General features: G+C 42.6%; 1 protein-coding gene across 2 annotated transcripts in view; it reads left to right on the forward strand.

The window, feature by feature from the left end:
• The window catches only part of FRY (FRY microtubule binding protein), a 420,217-nt gene that overhangs the window by 35,332 nt on the left and 369,840 nt on the right, over positions 1-15,045 (forward strand). The window contains exon 2 of one of the 2 annotated variants that reach the window (XM_075851697.1): positions 12,049-12,120. The exons of the other annotated variant lie outside the window; for it this stretch is intronic. The gene's annotated coding sequence lies outside the window, so the exon portion shown is untranslated. The remainder of the gene's footprint in view (positions 1-12,048; positions 12,121-15,045) is intronic. 2 annotated transcript variants of the gene reach the window in all.

A 15,045-nucleotide genomic window follows, 5' to 3' on the forward strand; every position in this document is an offset into this window, starting at 1 on the left:
ATCCCAGGAGGCCGGACTGCAGGAAGAAGGTGAGAGTTCTGGGTAAGTATGATAGTTACATAGTTCGTACGGTTGAAAAAAGACACATGTCCATCAAGTTCAACCAAGGGACGGGAAAAACGGAAGGGATGAAACAAAAATTCTACACATTGCCATAGGAGCTGATATTTTTTCATGCTACGAAATTATCTAAGCCTTTTTTAAAGCCATCTACTGTCCCTGCTGTGACGGCTCCTGCGGTAGACTATTCCATAGATTCACAGTTCTCACAGTAAGGGCTTACTTAGACGAAAGTGTAATATGTCCGTGCAACGCGCGTGATTTTCACGCGCCTCGCATGGACCTATGTTAGTCAATGGGGTCGTTCAGACAGTCCGTTATTTTCACCGAGCGTATATCTGCTGCGTGAAACGCACGACATGTCCTATATTTGTGCGTTGTTCGCGCATCACGCACCCATTGAAGTCAATGGGTGCGTGAAAATCACGCGCAGCACGCGGAAGCACTTCGCGCAACAGCAGTAAAAAGTATGATTTAAAACAGAAAAGCACCACGTGATTTCCGGATTGGCCCCTTGCTGTCATCATCATGTGATAAGCAGTCATAATAGCAGTAGTTTGGACATTTCATTACATGGCACACTCAGTGCAGACTTCAATAACATGGCAGGACTCACCAATTTCTTTTTGTTCAGATCATAAAAAAAAAAAAGATATGAATACGTAGTGTATATATATATACATATATATATATATATATATATATATATATATATATATATATATATATATATATATATATATATATATGAATAAAACTGAGAATGTAGAAAATGTAACAGCACCAGGACTTCAGAGTGGATGAGAAGGGGTTGGTTTAATCACCACAAAAGTGAGCGATGTTTCAGTTTACATCAGAGCCTTTCTCAAACTTGAACATTTCTCAGGCTTGAGAAAGGTTCTAATGTGAACCGAAACGTCGCTCACTTTTGTAGTGATTAAACTAACACCTTCTTAGGATCTGTTCACATCAGTGTCTGGATTCCCTTGATGGGTACCATCAGACCTTTCCATCAGGGGAACCCAACAACGGAAAGGAAAACGGAAACCATAGCTTCCGTTTGCATTACCATTGATTTGAATGGTAATGCATCTGTAGCAAATGGTTTCCGTTTGTCTCCGTTCCGTAAGGTTTCCGTTTTTTTGGTGAAAACAATAGCGCAGTTGTAAACAGAAGTCGGAAACCAATGGTAATGCACACTGAAGCTATGGTTTCCGTTTGCCTTTCCTTAGATGGGTTCCCCTGACGCTGATGTGAACAGGCCCTTATCTACTCTAAAGTCCTGGTGCTATTACTTTTTCTACGTTCTCTGTTATCCATTTCAAGTCAAGTAATTGTTTCATCCCATGCGGTAACGTGCACATGGCCTTATTTACAGTGTTATGGGAGTGCTGTGTTCGGGCTTTTGGCATTTATATATATATATATATATATATATATATATATATATATATATATATATATATATGTGTGTGTGTTTCACCTTCCAATTGATAGAGGAATTCAGAGATCTGAACTTGGCCACTAATCCTGAATCCGCTTAATAAATTTTCATTAGAAAGATCTTGTTTTATATTCAGAGTTCAATTTGTCATAGGCATCAGGTTAAATGTTCTCTGCCAAACTCCACGCCTACATATTCATGTTCATCTTTTCCAATCTGTATTTTTCATCTCAAGCTGTTTACATAACCAAGAATTTCAACATGCTGTTATAATCGCACAATATATCACTAACTACATATATATACAGTATATACACATACATATAAAACACACACACGCTTACTGTATATAGACTCACACACACATGTATATGTAAGATTGACTATTTCTTATATGATAGGTCAGGAAATATAACCAATATTCCAATTATCTTTCAGTACTGTACTTGTCATATGTTATCTCAGCCTCTATGTAATATGATGAGTGACAGATACTAAGTATTGACAGAACACAGAATCTTATGTGAGCTTTTGCATAGTACAGCACTTAAAGCGACCCTCCAATTCTCCGTAAAAAATTACATAATACGGGGAATGTATAGTGCAATCGCCTCTTAACAAATTAAGCGCATCTTACTCCAGCCTGTCTTGATTTTAGACTGGCGTTGTAAGTAAATCTCCACCCAAGGACATTAAAGTGATAGTCCACTTTGGACAACCCCTGTCCAATGACTGCTTTTCCTCACAACAAGCTGAATGCTGAAGATCCCAATACTGGAGGCCCCAATGGTTTTATATTGTATGATTTTACATGAATTAAACTCAATAAATTAAGCACATTTTACACCAACCTTCTTTAGATTAACTCTGGGATACAAAACGCCAGTCTTATTAAATTCCCCCTATGGTCTCTGCGGGTCCATATTACAGACTTACGTGTACATCTTGAGACCTCATATTCTACCCTAGAAGCAATGCATACCTCCATAAAGCAGCATACACACATTTTTTTGTATATGTATCCATAGGATAAAAACCATAAATTCCTCCATATTGGACTCATAGCAGTCTATAGGTGCCGCATTACTGATTTGTAATAAAGCATTGTACATATAGCCTTGAGGTGGAACTTTCCTCTAGTTCTCTTCCTTCACATATATGAATAAAAAATACAAGGGGTCTATTTATCAATTTCGTTTAGTAGGCAGAGACGAATAACCTTTTTATGGCTCATTGGCCACCAGTACACACAGGACCATTGGTGTAGATCAGACACTCATTCCAGCTCACATGCAGTTATGTCAGGCTTGTTGTCACACCATTCACAGCTTTGGTGGTGTAGGCTATTGAGGAGTAGCATCATAGGTAAACCTGTACAGTTACGGTGATTGTGTACATTACAATGTACCGGTAAGCTCTGGTGATATGTCTGTTTTAGTCAACCTTTTCTCAACCTCTGTTATTCATATTAAATATGTATGAACAAATTGACAACTGGGTGTCACCATTCAGTGCCCTTGGCAATAAGGTGTATCTCTACACAGTCTGATAGTGTCAGTACTGATTGGACAATGTCAGACTGTGAAGGGACATGCCCCATTGGCAATGGTAACGCCCAGTTGTCAATTTATTCATACATTTCCAGGAGGAATAACAAAGGGTTCTAACAAAAGAAGATCCAGTAATGTTATTTTAAGGGGTATACAAGTATTTTCTAAAACAGACATATCAGAATAACTGACAGATCATTTTTTAATATTAAGAACAGTAAACCAGATTGCCGTTTCTTACCATAGCCACACAAGCATATATTATTGGCAATAACATTGGTTATTAGGTATCTGCGCATACCTCTTAACATTTGAATCCCCATGAGTGGGACAGTGTTAAGCTCTTTCCCGATCTGCCCAGGACCAACCATAAAAACCCACTTTTGAGCATATTTGCACAAAATCTTCCCCTTTCAGGCCTATTTCGAAGGGTAATACTGCAAAAGACGGGACGGTTGGGAGATATGGTTTACGTCCAGTTTAAACAATGTGATAGCATAAAGTATGGAATAAATTAGAAAAATGTATTTTCAGAGAATCTTAGTTCTGTTGTAAGGTCTGCATTCCCATTATATTGGGATATTCCATATTAGAATATTGTATACAGTGTTAGGAGCCACATTTGTTGATTGATTGAGTCATTCCTATATCGGAATATATGACTCCACAACTTTCCACCCATGTTCTGGTAGATACAATAAAGTCTCATTAAAAGTGTAGTATAGTGTACATAGTCTGGAGGATAGAGCAGTGTGGATAATGGTTTATAAATGCTTTGTAAGAATAGTGTAAACCTCCATTGGCCATACGATTGCAGTCATTAGAGAACAAAGACTCGCTTGTTAATCATATTTATGACCATTATGGTTCATGGAGCCAGCCTTGACACAGCTGCACATGACATTGAAAGGTGCTGTCAGCATTCCAAGTGCAATTATGCCATTCTGTTCACAGACAAATGAGATTGAAGATCATTTTTTTAAGATATAGAGAACATATGCATCTAGGTTGAATTTTGCAAACGTGTAACCAACCCAGTATCGCAATAGTGAGAATAAAAGGAAAACTACTGCAGTCAAATACATCGTTTCCTGCATTCTCTCTCTTAAACACCATCTTTAAAAATAAATGGAATTAAGTCACATACCAAGAAATGACTGATCCCGTGCTAAATCACAAAGCGAGAGAAATGGCATGATTATATCAGGAAATTGTGTTTGTATTAACAGAAAAGGATTTGGAGTTATTAAGGGAAATCTTTACCTTTAGGAGATTTTCTTTACAGGAACAAATCTATGTAAGAGACGTTCATGCACTACCTGAATCTGTGCTTAACAGAACTCTACCAGATTAATATTCTATAACATGATATGATCCCAAGAATGGGCTGGTTTTGGCCCCTATCCATGTGTGGTCATACTAATTTTAAAGAAATAGGAGTTACCTATTGTTTAAGAAACTTCAGGAACACCGTCTGACACAATATCAAAAAGCTTGGACAGCTTTTTCCTGGGCATCGGATAAAAAGTTGCATCTGGTGGCCTGTCTTTAACTAGCAGGGGCACCACAGAACCAACATGAGGGGAAACCGTGAAGTGATAGGGTTTTAGCAATAAAACAGCAGACTCGGCAGACTTAGGGGGGTAGACTGGTAAATTTCCGTGTTACAGAAAAGAGGGATGTGAAATGAACTTTGGTGAGACATCTGGATAAACAGCTAGGTCCCCACTGGAGAATTTGTCCTAAGTCCCAATCGATAAGTGGGGCGTGCATACAAAGCCAGTGTAACCCTAAGAGCAGAGGATAGACAGAAACAGGCAGGACGTACAGGGTGATCTTCTCCAAATGCAAAGCCCCTACTTGGAGTTGTAGGGGTGCCGTGACAAATTGGAATAGTTTGGGGAGATGTCGTCTATTAACAGAGGCCACCAGCACAGGTCTCTGCAAACACACAGTAGGTATCAACTAAAGCCTGGTGTTTGAAATTGCCATCAGAACCTGAGTCCAGTAAAGCCATTATGGGAACATGGGTTTTACCGGAAGACAGGGTTACAGGAACAGATAGCTTTGGAGAGGGATCTTCTCCGCCTAGAGTTAAGACCTTGACAACTCCCAGCTGCTGTGAACCCAACTTAAAGGGACAATTGGGGGCATAGTGTTCCTTACTCCCACAGCAGAGACACAGGTTGGTGTTGCGTCTACACTCACTTTCCACAGGAGAGAGTTTCAGACGCTCAACCTGCATGGGTTCCTCAGGGACTTCATAAGACAGGGCCAGAAAATAATCTTGAAATGAGGACACCACCCGTGGTACTCTTCTTTTATGGTAGGTATCTTTGAGATGTTCCCTGAAGCACTGGTCAGTACAGGTAGCCAGGACAATTAGGGCATCCAGGGCAGCATGTATTTCTCTGCCTGCAAGTTCCTCTTTGATTTGACCAGGCAGACCTTCCAGGAAAGCAGCTACTCGGGCCTCATTGATCCAGCCCAGTACAGAATCTAACATGCAGAACTGTATTGCATACTGGCCTACAGACATATTTCCCTGGCGTAGACTTGAGTAGGGTTGATGCAGCAGAGGAGACACGTCCTGGTTCTCCAAAAACAGCACGAAAGCGTAGCAAAAAAAAAGGATCATCTCATTCCCACAAGGGATTAACCCAGTCCAAAGCTTCACCAGAAAGCAGAGACACAATGAAAGCCACTAGCTCTGTGAGAAATAGACAGGTGTGCATGCAGGTCAAAGTGCATTATACACTGGTTCAGGAAACCACAGCAGGATTTGGAGTTCCCATCAAATTAAAGAGGCAGAGGCAATTGAATACCTGAACTGCTGCAGTTTGAACCATGTGCAAGTTGTTGTACAGGCTGCGGAGTTGTTGGAGGAGGATCAACCTTTTGTTGCACATCCAAAGTCTTTATAAACTGTAGTATTTGATCTTGACGATCACTGATCTCCTTTCGGTTCGCCAGCGGGGTCCATGGCCTGAGCAAACTGTAATGACCAGCAGGTTGCGTACCCAGTGGGCTACTCCACTGGTGAGAGTAGTAGGTGGCAGCGGATCACAGGACACAGACAGGTAGCGGGTTGCTGGACACAGGCAGGTAGCGGGTAGCTGGACGCCGGAGGACAGCAGGTAACTAGATACTGACTGGTAGTGGATTACTGGATGCAGTCTGGTAGCGTATTACTGGATTTAGACTGGTAGCGGATTACTGGATGCAGGCTGGTAGCGGATTACTGGATGTAGGCAAGTAGCAGATTACTGGATGCAGGCTGATAACTGGAAGCAATAGCAGACAGGATCAGGTGCGTACAGGAACCTTTGCTGGATAACTGTAGGTGATTGACAGGGATAAGCTGGGGATGGATTTGGGTGCGCGCGCTGCTCTTGTAAGATACAAGAAGTGAGCGTGTGCCCGCCCTGAGGGCAGACCCAGAAACATGAGCAGCAGAAGGAAGTGCACAGGCACGGCAGTGTGCAAACCCAGGAACCGTATAGCGTATACCAAACGTAACCTGGGAGCTGTGCTTGCTGGGTGAGGTAGTACACCAACGAGAGCCATCGTTACACTTATGTTTTTATGAGGGGCAAAATTAAGTGCATACATGAATTTAATGGGCATTCAATAAAAAAGCGCTACTACTGAATTGAGCATAGACCACAATAGAACCATAGGCTGTGTTAGGATATGTGCATAAGGGGGGTTGCGGTTCGGAATGAGAATGTCGGTACCATTCAAGTTTAAAGTCCACGCTTGGCTTTATTGTAGTCCAACAGTAAACAAGTTCTTATCCAGCATACAAGACTTGTAGCATACATACAAACAAAACAAACACCTGGCCCATCTGGGCACTAACTAAACAGCATGTTTTGTTACCTATTATAAGTATCAAGCTTTCCACACTATCCTTGTATGGATTCCCAGGCTCTGACCCTCTCTTCTCTTGCTGCAGATTTTATGGCTCATTAACGAGCCCAGTTGCTTCACCAGAGATAACTGGGCAAGGGGTGACACATATACTGGAGTGAGGAAGGGAATGACAGGTCCCACTACCAATACTACCTGCCATTCCATAGAAATTTAGTCAGAGAACACACATTTAACAAAAGCCTCAGCAAACTGGGTATTTTTCCTGCTGCGGGCTTACAGTTGATGGACATAATTGGGAGTTATAGGCCATAACCTTTTTCTTTTATGGGGCCCATATATTTCTGATGCCAGTGATGGCCACATTTATTTGTATCTGGATTCTTCCCTCCAACAGTGCCCCACTTCTCCACAAGTTTCTTCAGAGTTTTACAACACCGCTGGCTACAATCTCCATACTCCTTTCTTTAGCGATGTTCACACTGCTGTTCGGTGCCTCCATCGGCAGCAGATTTGACAAGAAGAATTACGTATGCTACATGCAGCACTATTCTTCCCGTCAAAATAACGGATACCACTACAGAATCCAACGGACCAGATTGTAAGTCAGTGCGTCATGGTTTCTATTATAAATGGAAACTATGACGCAAATTTGAACAGAGCCGAAGACAAATTAAAACTATTAAATAAATATGACTCAAATCATTGAAACACGAGACCCAGTTTTCCCTTTTTATTTACACCAGTGTGACGCTCAGTAATGCTGCTGTACATATTATATCGTGCTCTACTTTTTCATTCTGGAAGATTTAAAAGTGTTTGAAATATTCAAAGACATGAACATGCAGATTTAACAAGCATTTATAATAAAGACTTTGCAAATAGAGCTTTGATCTAATCCATTGTCATAACTGTGGATTAAATTATTCATGATAACATCATTTCCATCAAGGCACTTCTCCCAGATGACATCATACAATACAAAGAAATGTAGCTTAGCCGGTCACATTGATTCTTTGTCTTTAAATCAAAGAGTACTTGGCGCAGAATATTCCATCTGTAGGAGGTGGACGTTATCAGACAATTGCTCGTATTAAATACACAGCTCCGTGAATATATGCTTGATAAGATTATTGCGCCGTGCAACAAAGCAAAATTTAAAAAAACAGTGGACATATGGCCTGCTTAGATTAGAGGCACATGTGCCGTACACATTCGATTAACACTGCCAACAGGCAGGTGTCTCACACACTGACATTTTGGCCAGAAAGGAGGATATGGGCAAGTTAATCCACAGTTCATTAAAATTGTGATTTGGATGACAACAGCCTAAAAAAGGGACTCTGTGTCTTCTATTGTTTGGTAACTGGGGGATAGATGAAGCGTAGGGACAAGATTCGTTTTTGAATCCAGATATCATCTTTTAGACCTCATCCACCAAAACCTAATTTTGGTGGAAGTGTCCATAGCTATAGGTTAGATGATTTGGACAAGGGTTTGAGCTGACCATTTGAAGTTCTTTTTTTGTTTTAGTTTTGCATTTTATAACATTGTGGGTATTTATTATGGCACAATAGAGTTTTCCAATTGCATTATTTAAGGGCATATTTATTTGTATTACTATTATTATTATTATTCTGATCCTTGAATAATGTTTTAGAAACACTAACTCAGAGATACAGAAAACTGGTTTAGTGCTTGACTGTTACGATTAGCAGCAGGACTGCTGCTAATCAGTGATTTCTGTTATCTCAGTGTTTGGGCATAGTTAGGCTAGGTCTGAGTCTGGATTTGGTCATTATTTAGAGTTGCCTGGTTAATTACGGTGGAGAACTTTTCTTGGGCTTATATCTACTTCAGGCCTGGATTACTCAGATGCTGGTTATACTGTTTCTGCCATGTGCTAAACTCCTTCCAAATTCTACTTGGTAACTTTTGTTCTTGTCTTTTTGTTTGTTTGTGCTGTGGAACCTGTTGGTCCTCTGAGAGATCTAGTTTTAGTGAAGTGGGTTTTATGTGTATCTTAGGAGTAGTAATTTAACTGGTTTGTTTGCCTTTCCTGTGCATTTGGTCTGCTGCAAAGCTGTTGTCTTACACTGCTTTGGAATAATATTCATATAGGGTCAGTAAGTGCTGTTAATTCTTGTCCACTGTCTATTCATCTGTTAACTACTTGTATGCTATTCATCTGCCATCCACTCCATTTATGCATCATCTCAATCTTCTACTACCTTCAGTGTTCGGTTCATCCACTGATGAGTTACTTGTGCCTTTTGTTTTCTGTCTGGTGTGATGTAGTAGTTTTAAAGGGAACCTGTCACCAGCATCTCACCTATTAAACCAGCAATACCTTATGGTAGTGGGTGAAAAATCATTTTTATTTAACCTATAATTATCTTCTAAGTCGGCTCTGTAGTGTTAGTATTCAGTTTTTTAGTGTTCCTGCACTGCATGCTAATGAGCATTAAAGAGTCATAGCTTCGCTCGAAGAGTCATATCTTTATTTCTCAAGCCTTTCCGAGTTAACCCCGCCTCCTTACTTTTGATTGACAGCTTACTTTTGATTGACAGCATTCAGGGTGGGACAGTTTTCGGAAGAGGAACGAATGAGACTGCCAGATTATTACCATAAAAGGCGCAAAATGTTTGCAGACCGCTATTTATGGTCAGAGGAGGAGTTTAGGAGAGGGGAGGGATAACGCAAATTAACTTTTGACAGCAGCGGCCAGCGAGGGGTGAGTAGAGTTCAATAGGTGAAATGCTGGTGACAGGCTTTAATGTCTGCTCTGAACCAATCAGGTGTCTGCTCTCTGTTGCTCCTCCTCCCCACAGCTTGCAGTCTTCATTATACACATTGAGGGAGAGAAACTGCAGTCTCTCCCCATCCTTTCCTCCTTGTCTCCTGTTATTGTTTTATACTAGACAGATTTTTTGGGTGACTCAGGAGTTTAAAGAGTCTGCAGACAGGGAAAGAAGAATTAGAGACTGCTGGAAGATGAGGTAGGTGCCACTTTACCCTAATAATATATAAAGCAAAGTTTCATGTATTGACACATGCTACTCATTTTTTCCAAAATAATTATAATGATAGGTCCACTTTAAGCATTACGTGGAGGTCTAAGCTCATGTACTCCCACTATTGCTAACTTCTGACAAATTTCAATCATGTCAAAGGACAAATAAAAATCAAGCTTCACTTGAATACATTAAGGGGGTTATCCCACGATAACAGCTTATTACCTATACAAAAAATAGGTGATAAGTGTTTTATCGGAAGGGATCCCATCGCTGAGACCCCACCGTTGACAGCAAAAGGGGTCCTGTTTGAACGGTGAAGCGCTCACCCATGTGCGCTGCTTCTCTATTCATTTTCTATTTTGGAGATAGCCAACCGCTGTACAAGGCTATTTCCAAAAGCCCAATAGAACATGAATGGAGCGGTAGAGTGTCTATGCGTGACCCCCGCTCTGTTTAAACAGGGGACTCGGGATGCCTGTTCTCGTGATTAATGGGGGTCCCAGTAATAGGACCCCTACCGATCAAACACTTATCACTTATCCTTTGGATAGGTAATCAGTTGTTCTGGTGGGATAACCCATTTAAACCATGCAACCTATTATTATGTATTATCAAAACTTTACTTTGGAACTACACTGCATTTACATCCATTCTCTACCATTTATTAGAAATGTATCTTTATTCCAATTTTCGAATATATTTTCAGTATTGGAAATGTAGTTTTTCCAACATCACATAAAAGTCTTGCTGGCAGTCTGTTTGAGAGCAGCCACACTGTGAGGATCTATGGGGGTATCATTCTCCATTTCTAGAAGTGCCCAAATGTGGCCAACTACAAGCGACAGAGAAGACAATGAAAAGGGTCATCATGTGTCAATGCCTCTTCCTCCGTCACCATTTGTGAATTTCTCAATTATAGACTGTCCTTTCTCCATTTATGTTTACCCCTTAGGAGGATTTCCTAGAAAACCCAATGGTGTATATACTTCTTCTCATACCTGTTAGTGATTGGCTAATTGGTTGATTCATTAATTGTATTTATTATCTTTTTTGCTATATATCTGCAATTTGCACCACTTTTCTGCTGTACCTGAGACTCCACTCTTCCCGCTTTTGATTTAATGTGTCCATGCCAAAAGGAATACAATTATTTTATACTATTTAAGAAAACACAATGGTTCATCTTTTATTTATAGATTAAAGTGGCACGGTAAACTACTATCTTTGGATATTTACACCTTACGGCACTTGCGCACAATGTGGGAATTGAACTGAAAAGAGCCGCACCATTATCACACTGTGAAAGCTGCTGGAAATATCTTTTATGGTCTGGTTCCTATGATACATAGAGGAAAACTAACCACGCAGCACAAATCACCTATGGCACTTACCTTTCCCACGATTTCAGTTACGGTTGTGGTACTCAGCTGGCACCAGGATTTTAGTGTCTCTAACTAGCACGGTGGTTGATACTCTGGATAGAGTCAGTTGACTTTAAATGATAGGGAGTTTGGAGATACGTTGCCAAGGGAAATAGAAAACACTCCAATAACAAGGACCCGTGTAAATAAAGGGATCAGCAATGGTGATATAGCAGAGTTGGGTATGAGGTACAGTTTCGGAGTTCAGGAGTGTAGTCAGACAATTAAGGGTTCGGCAACGGCGATAGAGTCTAGTATGCGGTACAGAACATAAAGATAAGGGATGACAGGGATCACAAGTAGATACTAGTCAAGGTAACAGCTAAAGTAGGTAGAGAGACTAACTACAATAACTGGCACTGAGGCCAGTGTGCTGATGCTTTAAATGGGGCGCCTAGCACTCTCACTGGTCAGACGGCCGTGAACTCTGTGCATGCACCACCCGACATCCCTGCCAGCCCCTGCAGATCAAGATGAGATAAGTTACAAAACTATGTGTGATTGTGGCTTTTGTTGCGGTTTAGCTGTGATCACGTTCAGTGCTTTTTTAAAGGGATAGCTCTAGGAAAATGGTCCTACAAATGCCTTATTCTAACAGAAATATCCAGTATTATGTGTATTTGAAATACTTTTATTACCTAAACATTCTGACTTGGAATTATGAGTTTTATTACTATTACAGATGACACGGGATATCCACATCACAGTTACTTACCGCAGATGAGACACAGTAAACGTTAGCCTTCTGGACAAGGTAAAATTAATTATTTTCGTAATATAATTCACATGCACTTAGCCTAGGGATGACTGAGATGTGTCTTTAATATCAGTACCTGATGTGTTTCATTTCCCCATCTGTTCTTAGGAGAACATAGTCCTCTAAATAATTAAAGGTACCAATTTCAGTCTAGATAACCGAAAGATGAAGCAGAGTAAACTCCATAATAACTGAACTCTATAGAAGGAATGTAAAAGATTACATTTCATAAATTATGAGCAGATGAGGTTTTATTTCTGATAAGGATTGTAATCGTTGACAGCTGGGAGATGGCCATGCACCAGAGGCATAGATAGAGGGGGCCTAATAGCAAATATCAAAATGGTCCCTCCTTTTATGGTGTCCAGGCCTGATCTTTTTTCCTTCTGCCTCCACACATTTTCTAAGATTCTTGGGCTAACTCCCTAAAAGCAATTGTCACGATCTGTGGGTATGTGGACACACTAGGCCGCACCGCTGTAGCGGGGAGGCAGCTGACCAAACAACAGAGTACTCAATCAATACAAAGTCCAGCACAAGGGTACCTGAATAGTCCAGACAGTGGCAGTGGCTAGGCACAGATGGAACTTCAGACGGCAGAGGATGCCATATGTGGCGGAGGATATCAGGTGTGGCAGGTGACACCAGACGTGGTTACGACAGCAGGCGTGACCGATGACAGATCACAACTCCAACACTCGATAGGGCTAGGAACCAACACAGCACAGGATACAGGAACAGGTAGTAGTTCACGGGAACACTTGGGAACAGGAAAACACTGAGGGACCATTTGCTAAGACTAACATGGTAATTAAAAACAACGCTCAGGCAGGGAGTGAAAGGGCAGGGCCCCTTTATAGTCCAGAGTGTTTAGGGCTAAATTGTAGTATAATTCATGTGCGTGCACTGGCCCTTTATGGCCGGGCACGAGCGTGTGTGCACACCCTACGGGACACAGCCGAATGGAGCGGAAGGAGATGCTAGCCAGCACTCACAGATCTATGGCCGCGGCCGCCGAGGGGTCAGTAGGAACGGCGGTCCGCGGCCGTGGACGCTACAGCAATACAGTTCCTTTTGCACAGGTTCTTAACAAGCAATAAAAAATTTAAATGGGACCAATCAGGGCTGGGCCCCGCCTCTCTCCAAGGATCCCATAGCATCATGGGCTGCCTCTTTGCTACGTATGCCCATGCCATGTACACTAGACTGTCAAGATACAGAAGACCAACCAGAGCCATGGTGATGTTTTTTCCTGATATCTAAGCCTATTCCTACCTCTTACCTGTCTAATGCGTGTAGCCTACTGCTGTGCTAAGCTTATAATAAGGGCAAGTAAAGGCATTTTCCATAATAACTTTATAATATATTATAATTTTTGGCCACTTATAAAGACTATGGGGACAATCCACAAGATGATAGAGTAGCAACAAACATGTACACAGAATATTTTGCGATAGCTAAAGGCTCATTGCTACTGCCTCACTGCTGTCTCCTGCTCTTGTTTTAGGGTATGTTTATAGCTGTTATACTTCCGTCCAGTGGCGTAACTACCGCAGTAGCAGCCGTAGCGGCTGCTACTGGGCCCGCAGCATGAGGGGGCCCGCTTTGCCCGCCGGCACGGGCCCCCCCTCCCATGGCCGGAGTCTCCGCTAGCAGCCGCTATGGCTGCTACAGCGTGACGCCACTGAAGGGGTTGTTTCTACAAAAGACATGCATCCCCTATCCACAGGATAGGGGATACATGTGTGATCGCTGGGACGCCCAGCGATAAGGAGAACAGGGGACTGAAAGTCCCCCGAAGTTCTCCATGACAAACCTCGGACTTCCGGGGTCTGTCTGCAGCTCCGTAGAAATGACTTGCGCTTTTGCTTGTGCGCATGCATGACCAGCGCGCCTTTCATTTTTATTGAACTGCGCAGATGCCGGAAGTCCAAGGTTTGTCATGGAGAACTTCGGGGGACTTTCGGTCCCCCGTTTTCCTTATCGCTGCCAGCGATCACACATGTATCCCCTATCCTATGGATAGGGGATGCATGTCTTTTGTAGGACAAACTATAGGCCGTTTTTTGTTGGGGGCTGTATGGCGTTACCTACAGGGGGGGTTTAGGGCTGTCTGGCGTTATCTACAGGGGGGCTGTCTGGCGTTATCTACAGGGGGGCTGTCTGGCGTTATCTACAGGGGGAGGGCTGTATGGCGTTATCTACAGGGGGCTGTATGGCATTATCTACAGGGGGGCTGTATGGCGTTATCTACAGGGGGCTGTCTGGCGTTATCTACAGGGGGCTGTCTGGCGTTATCTACAGGGGGCTGTCTGGCGTTATCTACAGGGGGCTGTCTGGCGTTATCTACAGAGGGGCTATCTGGCATTATCTACAGGGGGCTGTCTGGCGTTATCTACAGGGGGGATGTCTGGCGTTATCTACAGGGGGGCTGTCTGGCGTTATCTAAAGGGGGGCTGTCTGACGTTATCTACAGGGGGCTGTCTGGCATTATCTACAGGGGGCTGTCTGGCGTAATCTACAGGTGAGCTGTCTGGCGTTATCTACAGGGGAGCTGTCTGGCGTTATCTACAGGGGGGCTGTCTGGTGTTATCTACAGGGGGGCTGTATGGGGTTATCTACAGGGGGGCTGTATGGCGTTATCTACAGGGGGCTGTATGGCGTTATCTACAGGGGGGCTGTCTGGTGTTATCTACAGGGGGGCTGTCTGGCGTTATCTACAGGGGGCTGTCTGGCGTTATCTAAAGGGGGCTGTCTGGCGTTATCTACAGGGGAGGGCTGTCTGGCGTTATCTAAAGGGGGCTGTCTGGCATTATCTACAGGAGGGCTGTGTGGCATTATCTACAAGGGGGCTGTCTGGCGTTATCTACAGGGTTGGGCTGTATGGCGTTATCTACAGGGGAGGGCTGTGTGGCGTTATCT

Source organism: Rhinoderma darwinii, chromosome 2, assembly GCF_050947455.1.
Source record: "Rhinoderma darwinii isolate aRhiDar2 chromosome 2, aRhiDar2.hap1, whole genome shotgun sequence".
Taxonomy (NCBI): Eukaryota; Metazoa; Chordata; class Amphibia; order Anura; family Rhinodermatidae; genus Rhinoderma; species Rhinoderma darwinii.